Source organism: Amia ocellicauda, chromosome 18, assembly GCF_036373705.1.
Source record: "Amia ocellicauda isolate fAmiCal2 chromosome 18, fAmiCal2.hap1, whole genome shotgun sequence".
NCBI classification, from domain to species: Eukaryota; Metazoa; Chordata; class Actinopteri; order Amiiformes; family Amiidae; genus Amia; species Amia ocellicauda.
Genome location: NC_089867.1, coordinates 9,667,619 through 9,678,570, shown reverse-complemented (window position 1 = coordinate 9,678,570; position 10,952 = coordinate 9,667,619).

Here is a 10,952-nt window from a genome sequence, read left to right as displayed (position 1 = left end):
GAAACTGGGAACAATCCCATATTAAGGTTTACTGTGGGAAAGTATAGGAAGGCTTAGTCAACCATACAAAACCTTGCCAGGAATATCATATTGTGTTGGATACATTAGTGTTGGAGACGTTTGTTTGTTATTTGAGTGCAATGTGATAAGTGTGTATTTCAGGCTAAGGGTGTCTTCTAATAAATGCATACATAAATACATTAAAAAAAGATTATATGATCCCATACATTAAGCAGCAATACAATTAAGCAGAAAGCACTCAATGGAGCAGTCAATAATACATTGATATGGTTTCCAAATCTGAAATGGGGGATGTGGTGCCTGTGGGAATACATCACTTTTTTTTTCTCTTGGAAGATGTTTATACAGGAGGATTCACTGAAGCCACAGATGGGGAGGAATTAAAAAAGGTACGAAAGCCTAGCGGGTTTTCACGAGTCCTTCTCTAGTACTCCTCAGTTCCCCCGAGTTCTTTAATCCTTGCTCTGAGGGCTCTTTTCTGCAAGGTTAGCTGTGGAGATGTGATCCTGGCTGACAGTTGCAGCTGGGCTGGGGCCACAGTAATTAATGGCATGTCTCTCGCATTGCCGAAATGGCGGAGGAGCCGTGTCAGCCTCTTTTCCAGCGCTTGTCAAGTTGCTCAGTGGAGCTGTCAGGCCTGTGACACACCTGAGGATCAGCGACTGTCTGCTTCACATGTAATGCTTCAGCTTCCAGCCGCGCACACGAGCCAAACCGCTGTCCTGCTCTGGCTCTTTCCAGGCTAACGTGGGCCCTGAGGTCTAAACGGGTTGAGGGAATGGGTAATTATATTGGAAATGGCGAGTACGCAGTCTTAAGATGGATTCATTTCTATGTAGTCCCACATATCATGTTTGTATCTCTTAGCTGGCACATACAGACAAAGCTCGGTATTTCAGAACTCTATACTTTGTGTTTATTATATTTTTCCCACCAGATTGGATTCCTACTTAATTAATTGGTATGTTGTATTTTTGGCTCCTGCGAGGACGCTGATTTATTGATCCTTATTGATATTTCCCTCTTCCACTGAAGATCATTGAAAAATATCATGTTGAAAAGGGCCGTGTCTCTTAAAGACCTGGATACCATACATCTTAATATTCTACAATTTGCTCTGGAGATTTCAGACAATACTTTCATTTACCTGGTTACCTGATGAAGGTGACCTACTCCTATCCATAAATTAGCAAACCATCTGGTCCCTTTTTTTTTTTGTCCAGCTGCTTGCATAGTTATTTCAAACTCTCCCTATAGTGCCAACTGACTTAAAGCATCAATACATCGTATTTTGAAATCAGTCAAATGATGTCCTGTCTCTTCATGATTGACAATGATATCTAGACGAGTTTTCTACTATACATTTGTAACAATAATACATTTCAGAACATTCTGTGAAAATGTGAGTTTAGAAAGACTTATGTTGGAGGTCTGCTTTAGGATTCAAATGATTATCCTGGTTGATCATATGTTGCTTCTGCAGAAAGGAAAAATGATTGGCTGTATACTTTATATCTATTTCCCAAAATGCAAAGCGCTTTCTTTTTTCTTTCTTCCCCCAGATTGTGACCAAAGCATTACCCAGCACAAGAGTTTTTTTTATTTTTATTATTTTTTAAATTGATCATGTTTTGGCCTATAGAGAATGCTAAAGTCTATAGCCAGAGACATGGCCAGAAGCTTTTCAGAAGAAAATGGCGAGTCATCAACTGCCTTTAAATCCCGACTCTAATTGGAATCGCCGTTTGCTGAAACTTCTGGCCCAGCTCCTCCAGATAGAAACGACAAGAGCAGCGTTGATCTCGCCATGTTTGAAGTCAGGATCATGCCTGATTGATTTGTATTAGAGACAGAGGGGGAAAAAAATCCTTGAAGTAAAAACAAAGCATTTTCTATGGTAACCAGGTTCTAGGATTTTACTTGAACAGCTAAAAGGGTTGACTAACACGGTGAAGCCCCTCCCCCCACACCTAGTTTACATCCGATTCACATCAGAACCCCGAAGAGATTTACAAAAGTGTCACTTCTAATAAAAACAACAAATGATCACAGCGACACTTTCTACCTTTCATTTAAGGACTGTAATCATATACAGACAACTGTGCACTCCAGCAGTGAGAAACCCCAGTCTGCTTGTACAACCAAACATCGACTAATGAAAACATGCAAAAGTGCCATTTCCATTGATGTGATGTCTTTCTGCATAGGCCTGGATGTCTAATATCTATCAGGAGCTGCACCATAGAAATCCATTTAATTTATAAATGGGAGAGAGCATTCACGTTCCCATAGCGTTAAAAATCGCTCACAATCAGCATGGGTATTAAAACACTGTGCATTCATGAAGTGACTACATTAACCTGACAAGGGACAGTCGCCAGTTCATATCCTCCGAGGCCACACTTGCAGTCGGCACGCAGTGATTTAAATGCTCCAATAGGCAACCTGTTCTATGAATATTTCATTGAACAAACTCTGCGTTTGGAATATTAAAAGCGACTTGCATGAAATCCCTATAACAAGGAAACCCCCCTCCATTGCAGCAGAGAGTTTAGTGTCTGTCAGCTGAGGTCAAGATGTTTAACTCCAGATGCTGCTTTCGCTCATTTGAATAAATATGTGGCTAAGAACGAATTTTGATTTTTGCCATTGTTACATTATACTTACTGTATAGATCACACCCAATCTTAACCTTAGATCTTATGGACCCAATATTTACAAAAATGCACCTCTTACTAAACTGCAGGAATTTGGAAGTACTGGAATTCAATTTGGGATTTGACACTGTTGCTTCCCGGCCCCTTTCTCCTTGCCGTACCTTTTCCTCTTTCCCAGAATTCCTTCCATTTATGATTTCTTCTCAAAAGCACTGGGCCATCTGAACTTTAATACCCCTATTACTTGCTTTTGTGGCTGTCTGCTGTCAACCAATTAAGAACAATTAGGTTCTACAAGCTCTAACTAATATGTAGATTTATCTGTCTGCTGTCTGTCCCATCAGAACAAAGTCCATTCTTCAGTTTTCAATGGGTAAACTCAGATACAACAAACCAAACGTATGTCCTCTACTCTATGAATATAAACATCATATTTTCCTTAGGTTTCAAAATGCAGAGGATCATGTGTGATGGTATTAAAAATGAAAATGTTTTGCCACATCAGCATGAAGAACAGTGAATTTAAAATGCATCAATCGCATCATGCATTTTATCCTCGGGACAACACTATGCAGTGTGAAGACTACAGCGGTGGAAACGATGGCTGTGCTCGCCGTATTCGAGCGAGGGCCGCTCTGTGAGAGATATCATCAGTGTGCTGGCAGGGCTTTGCAGAGCGCCGGCTGCGATACACTCCTTTCAGTTTCAATCAATGGTCGGAGATGAAATTTTCACAGCAATAACTCACTAGTGTTCTCAGGGAACAAGGGCTGAAGATGTCTTCATTAATAAAATATTTGTGGTGTACCATTACCATTTTCCTTTTCAGAAAGCCAGGAAGGGTTAGTATTTCTCCTGGGCTTTCCACCCAGAGGTTATTAATATGTGGATTGTGAGACAGTTAGATTAAGGGTCACAGACTGAACTTCCCTGCAGCAAGGATAAGATTTTGTCTGAGTCCATGGGAGATGTTCTGGTACAACGGATATTCAATTTTTGTCAAAGAAAATATTAAGAATGATTTCAGGGGCTGTAAATGAATATTTAACAGACACTATTTATATTTATATGTATGTTTATATAAAAAAAAAAACTACACTTGTATTTGTTTTGGGAACATAACAGATGACTAGTTTATCAATGTTTACTAACCAAACTATCAACAAACTATTATTAATCTATAAAGGCTTTATATATTATATAATATATATTTCTATTACAGGTTCTCCATTAATATAGTTGTAATACAGATTACAAATATTTTATGCAGTTATCTACAGTGTCAGACATCTTTTATTTGATGAGCTAAAACCACTATGTAAAAGACAGAACAATACACCACTGCAAAGTATCCATTACTTATGTAGTCAGTCAATATTCACTGGATTTTGATAAATGTCATCCTGCATTTGTGGAAAGCCATTGCCGGTATCTACAGTTTTGTGGTGCTATAATTGGATGCATCTGTAGGTTTATTTGTCAGTATCATTTTGTATAACAGCACAAGAATCCAGCTTTCAGTTTTGACAGACAAAAAGCAGAACATATAGAAGCCTGGGCAGATAAATCTGCATAAATTCTTCCCATACCTGCAATTTTCTGCCAAGCCTCAAAACCATTATTAATCATGTCTAAATCCTCCGGAGTGGCCAATCCTCTCTGTCAGCAGAATCTTGTGTTTGGTCAGTGGTGCATGTGGGTTTGAGAGGAGCTCGGGAAGGTAAATACTGGGCTGTTGGAGACTGGTTGCCAGGACTCTTGTGTCTTGTGTTTGTACATAGTACACACTGCACTGTATTGCATCTCACGGGGGGAAGAACAGAGATATTAAGTGTTGAAACCCTGCAGACTTCAGCTTTGGTTCCAGCAACAGAAATACAGAAGATATGTGCATAATATTCAAGATACAAAAGGCCTGCCTTATTGAAATCAAACCTGTGGTATTACAGTAAGGATATTATAAGCTATATTAAGAAGAATATTAAGAAACAGAGTATTCATTATACAGTACTGTGCAAAAGTTTTAGGCAGGTGTGAAAAAATTCAGTAAAGTAAGAATGTAGACATGTTAATAGATTATATTTATCAATTAACAAAATGCAAAGTGAGTGAACAGAAGAAAAATCTAAATCAAATCCATATTTGGTGTGACCACCCTTTGCCTTCAAAACAGCATCAATTCTTCTAGGTACACTTGCACACAGTTTTTGAAGGAACTCGGCAGGTAGGTTGGCCCAAACATCTTAGAAGAACTGTGGTTAGTTCTCCGTGGATTTAGGCAGCCTCAGTTGCTTCTCTCTTCATGTAATCCCAGACAGACTCGATGATGTTGAGATCAGGGCTCTGTGGGGGCCATACCATCACTTCCAGGACTCCTTGTTCTTCTTTATGCTGAAGATAGTTCTTAATGACTGTCGCTGTATGTTTGGGGTCGTTGTCATGCTGCAGAATAAATTTGGGGCAAATCAGATGCCTCCCTGATGGGATTGCATGATGGATACGTATCTGCCTGTACTTCTCAGCATTGAGGAGACCATTCATTCTGACCAAATCCCCAACTCCATTTGCAGAAATGCAGCCCCAAACGTACAAGGAACCTCCACCATGCTTCACTGTTGCCTGCAGACACTCATTCGTGTACCGCTCTCCAGCCCTTCAGTGAACAAACTGCCTTCTGCTACAGCCAAATATTTCACATTTTGACTCATCAGTCCAGAGTACCTGCTGCCATTTTTCTGCACCCCAGTTCCTGTGTTTTCGTGCATAGTTGAATCGCTTTTCCTTGTTGCCACATCGGAGGTATGGCTTTTTGGCCGCAAGTCTTCCATGAAGGCCACTTCTGACCAGACTTCTCCGGACAGTAGATGGGTATACCACATCTGGAAACCCCCGTCTGCCTTGAAATTTCTGCCTGGGAGAGACTTTGCTGATGCAGTATAACTAGCTTGTGTCTTGTTGCTGTGCTCAGTCTTGCCGTGGTGTATGACTTTTGACAGTAAACTGTCTTCAGCAGCCTCACCTTGTTAGCTGAGTTTGGCTGTTCCTCCCCCAGTTTTATTCCTCCTGCACAGCTGTTTCTGTTTCAGTTAATGATTGTGTTTCAACCTACATATTGAATTGATGATCATTAGCACCTGTCTAGTATAATTGTTTAATCATACACGTGACTATATGCCTACAAAATCCCTGACTTTGTGCAAGTGTACCTAGAAGAATTGATGCTGTTTTGAAGGCAACGGGTGGTCACACCAAATATGGATTTGATTTAGATTTTTCTTCTGTTCACTCACTTTGCATTTTGTTAATTGATAAATATAATCTATTAACATGTCTATTTTTGAAAGCATTCTTACTTTAAAGCATTCTTTCACACCTGCCTAAAACCTGCCCGTCAAAGGCACAGCGACTCCATTAAACAGTTTATACTAATAATTTATTGCAGATTGCATTTTCCTGTGTTGGGTTTTGGGATTACAAGCTCCTTAAACTGTTGGATATCTGATGCATGCCAGGCAAAATAGACGCAATAAATTGAAAGGACAGAATATCTTCTGGTTTAAGCAGAAGGGTGGCATGCTTTTGGTTGTATATTCAAATAATGAAAACATAGACGAATGGAGGAAAGCTGAATATCAATCAGAATATCAATCACCCAGAAAGAGGAAAAGGATTTTACTGGAGTGCGGGTACCTTTGCAGAGATTTCCAGTCTTCTCCTTTGTGATATGCAGAGATTATGTCAGTTACAAATCAGTACAATATTCCTCAAAGTAATGGTTAATGGCAAATTATATGCCAATGTATGTGATTTTAAACAAAACTGATTTCATTTGTGTTACAATGCTAATGTATTGAATTATTCCAGTTAGCCTCTTTATCCCCTCTTCATTAAATAAGCAAATATGCAATTCTGATGCAGATTGAAATGTGTGAAATATAAAGGAGTGCTTCTCTTTGTTCCTCTCTGGAACAGTGGTTCCTCTGTGGCAGCCTGGAGTTTGTAGGGATTTATCTCCAATTCTCCCAGGGGAATGGTTTTGTAGGGGCTTTTCATTTAAAAATGAACAAAATATACAATAGGTGACATTAATGAACCAAAGCTGAAATCAAGGGTGAAACTAATGTTGTATGTTGATCGCTTTGGAAGTAAATAAAAAAAATTGCAGCATCTCTGTCTCATGTGTATTGACAAATATTGAAAGTGTATTTCTGGATGTTTTCATTCAGATATAGAAGAATAAAATGAGATTGTGGCCATGAACGTCCGCTCCCATAACATTTTCTACCCATCGCAATAACAACAAAACCTCCACACAAGAGGGTCACCAATTGGATGAGATTTTTTCCTTTTTCCAGTAGCAACACTAATAATCTCAGCGTTTGCCCTTTGCGAAAACGTTCCACTCTGTCTTTTACAACTTTGTTAAAATCAAGAGTGTGAAGCTTGGGTCTCATAAAAAAGCATTTGACTCAGGTCTAGCTTGTGCTGCATTGCGAGGTTTGTAAACCGTTAAAGTCTGGACTTGGAGAATTATGAGTAACCGCCCATCACGAATATGTCTTAACCGCTATTTATAATTGGATTTTACCGAGGGCAGTGTTGAGCTGCCAAATGACAGGTTTGTGAGACATTTTCCTGAGTTTCACTCCAAGCATCAGCTCAGTATTATCTCACCAGCTCTTTTCTTTTGATCAATACGAGACCTTTTCCGACAGTCCATGGGTTTATGAGTATTTTTCTCTCTGTACATTCAATACTTTTTAACCAGCAGGATTAAATGAGGAGTTTTTTTCCCCCTATTTGTATAAATGTCCTAAATCTTACAATAAAATAACTGTGTACAGTGGAAGAGGCTGCAAAACATATTTTTCTGCCAGAATATTTTGGACATCACCTCGCTATGAGTGTTTTGCCAGTGGCGTGGTTTATTTTACCCAGTCAACACATTGCGTTTCCTTAACTGGCTGTCCCCCAAGAGTTAGTAAATGTTTTCCATAAAGGGCAATTAACACCCATGAAGAAAGCAAAATGCTAGCTCAATGATACTTGAAGGCTAGGCTTTGGCTAGTGAGCGTGTGTGTGGGCCTTCAGTATGCATTTTAGAAAAATGGGCCCTTGTGATTATTCCTCTATGGGTGCATTTTTTCTATTTAAAATGTTTTAAAAGTAGGCTTTGAACAAAAAGGAGAGCAAAAACAGAGAAAGTATGATATGATATATTTAGATTTCCAGAAGGCTTTGGATAATGTATTCACGTGGATTGAGAACTTGGAGAAAGCTCAAACTGGGACGAGATGATTAGTGGATTACATAGGGGATCTGTTTCATGCCAACTGCTTCTCCCGATTTACATCAAGGTTCTAGACTTTGCAAATAGGCTTTGATAGACAGAGAATTTGATCACTTAAAGTTGTTTAGATTCGCAGATGATGCAAAATCAAAGAGTGCAGTAAAACATTGTAGCAGCAAGAAAATAAGTGCAGAAAGACCCTGAAAACTGTGATACCAGATTCACAGGATTTTAACAGGGTATGGTCTAGACACTATTTGGCCTTATGCCTCTCTTACAATATATTCATGCATTTAGTTTCTTTTTTAATAACCACTCCAACCAGTACAGGGTCACTCTGGGTTTACAGCCAAACCCAGCAGGCACAGGACACACCCCGGACAAGACACCAGTCCACATCGCAGGGCAGCACAAACACAACTACAGGGCAATTGAGAGTGTCAATCTAAGCAGGATGTCTGTGGGATGCGAGACAAACCCAAAGGACCTGGAGAAAACCCAAACGGACGCGGGGAGAACATGCAAACTCCACACAGACAGACACCCAAGGCTGGAATTGAACCCAAGGTCCCATTTGCTGGCAGCGCCAACCACTGCACCACCATGCTACGTCTCTTTAAATATTGCAAAGCATTATATTGTATGTCCAAAGAGCTTATAGAGACTAGCATTAATACCAACTCAGTACTCAGTTCTCCACGTTATCAGACCATGTATGTTTTTCTACCCTAGTCCCAGATATCACTTCTTGTTTTCTATGTACATACCACTCTGTAGCTCATAATGTAATAATGGAATGCAAACTTGGCAAACTTTTCATTTGAAGGTTTAGGTTAGACCATAGGAACACACAATTTGTTCTTGCGTAGGGAAATATAAAATCCCTTTTTGCCCACATGCTTACATAGGTTTTATTTTGGCAGTAGAATCATCAACCCAAATTACATTCATAGACTCACACTCTTATACTATGCATAGTGAGAACATTTCATACCAAACCTTGACATTGTTCAATTTAGACACTGAGGCTATATGTCTTGTTTTCTCTGATTAGACAAAAATTTTCATATATTTTCCAAAACTGCTCTGGAGTGACTTTAAAGTAGCAGTCTTGCCAATTGTTACTTGGCCTATAGGGATAATTTGTAGCAGAATTAGGAAACAACTAACAGACACTAAAAAAAAATATTTTAATAATAAAGAAAAGACCAGACTTAAAAAGCAGCTTCTTACAGATGTGCTTTAATCCCAACGGATCTCTGTGATAAGTATTGTAACAAATGGTTCAAAAGATATATTACAAAGACAAATACACCTTGGTCATAGTACTGATGTTTTCTAATTACAAATGCAGGAAAACACTCTTGCTAATTATTTGGTACAAATAATACAGAAACTTTATTCATATTTCACATAGAAAATAAATTTGATTTGCTACTTAATTAATGAAGAGAACAAGTATGATTCTGAAGTGGATATAGCATGATGGATGATATACAAGTTGTATGAGAAGTATAGGAAAGATGCAGAGAATTTGAGCTTCCTCTGTGCCTGGGCTTCACTTATGGCTGTGAAACCTGGTCACTAAATGCAAAAATTATACAAAAACTGCAGACGACAAGAACGCACATGGAATAACAAGATAGGAATAGGAACAAATTAATAGATCAACATTTCTTCAACAATTAGGTTAAACATTTCTGTTTTCTCAGACATGATCAAAAAAGCATATAAACTTTCTTGGTATATGTATTATTTTTGTACATGTTGCTTTATAATAGTTTGCCGGATACTGTAGGATGAAATTGTCCATCAAAAGCTAAAGATCAATGTTTCTGCATGGAGTGGAATTACAGAAACTTCCATTGAAGTATTGTGTATTAACATGTTCAAAAGATACAGAACCTAAACAGAAAAGGTTAAATGGTGAGATAGTTAAAAAGAGCCAAGGATAAAATTAAAGTAGATGGGCTCCCAGCAACGTTCTTTTGTATTTTATATGCTTCAAGACTTCAAACTCATGAAACATTAAAGACTTCTAACAGCAACAGCCAAGCATGGAGTACTGATACAAAAGAGTGTATAAAATCTCAAAACCATTGCTGCACCGAAAACAGGTTTTAACTTTTTTTTTGTACCTCTGAGGTTCAGAATTCATAGTTTTGTGAAGGTGAACTCAAGTGTGGATTTCATGTACACCTAAACAAAGACACCAAGAGCTCTTCACAACTTTCTAAATGTTAGTGGATTTGTTTCGCCATCAGCTCGCTAAAACTAGGGCAGTCCCATCTGAGAGGCAGATTCTGGCTATAATGTGGAATGCAAACCTTGGATGATCACCGGTTGGACTGAGTAACATCCAGCATTAGGCTGAATATCTGTGGAGTGTAAAGCAGAGGTGTGGAGCATTGGCTGCACTAGATGCACAAAGTTTAACCCAAACGAAATGGTTTTTATTTCCAAGCAGTATACATCAAAATAAAAGGAAAAGAGCTTACCCAAATCAATGTTTCAAAAGTTGGTCCATTCATCAGTCCAAAACAAGGATCCAAACTGCAAAAATAATCCAGCAGGAAACAAGAGAAGAAAAAAATCACCCCCCATAAAACAGCAAAACAAATCTCCCCAAATAAAAATGAAGGCAAAGAATGTAACCAAACATTAAATTGTAACCTCCTCACTATATTCCCCTACCCTGACGTTTCCAATAATTTCTCTTGAGGGCACAATTTGAAAACCTAAGTAAGTCTGAATATCCCAACTCCTCTTCTGCTGGAGCCATTTAACACCCCACCAACAAAATCAGGTGACTAGGAGCCTCCTTTTAAAACTGGGTGTGGCCACCTGTACACACACACATACACTCACCTAAAGGATTATTAGGAACACCATACTAATACTGTGTTTGACCCCCTTTCGCCTTCAGAACTGCCTTAATTCTACGTGGCATTGATTCAACAAGGTGCTGAAAGCATTCTTTAGAA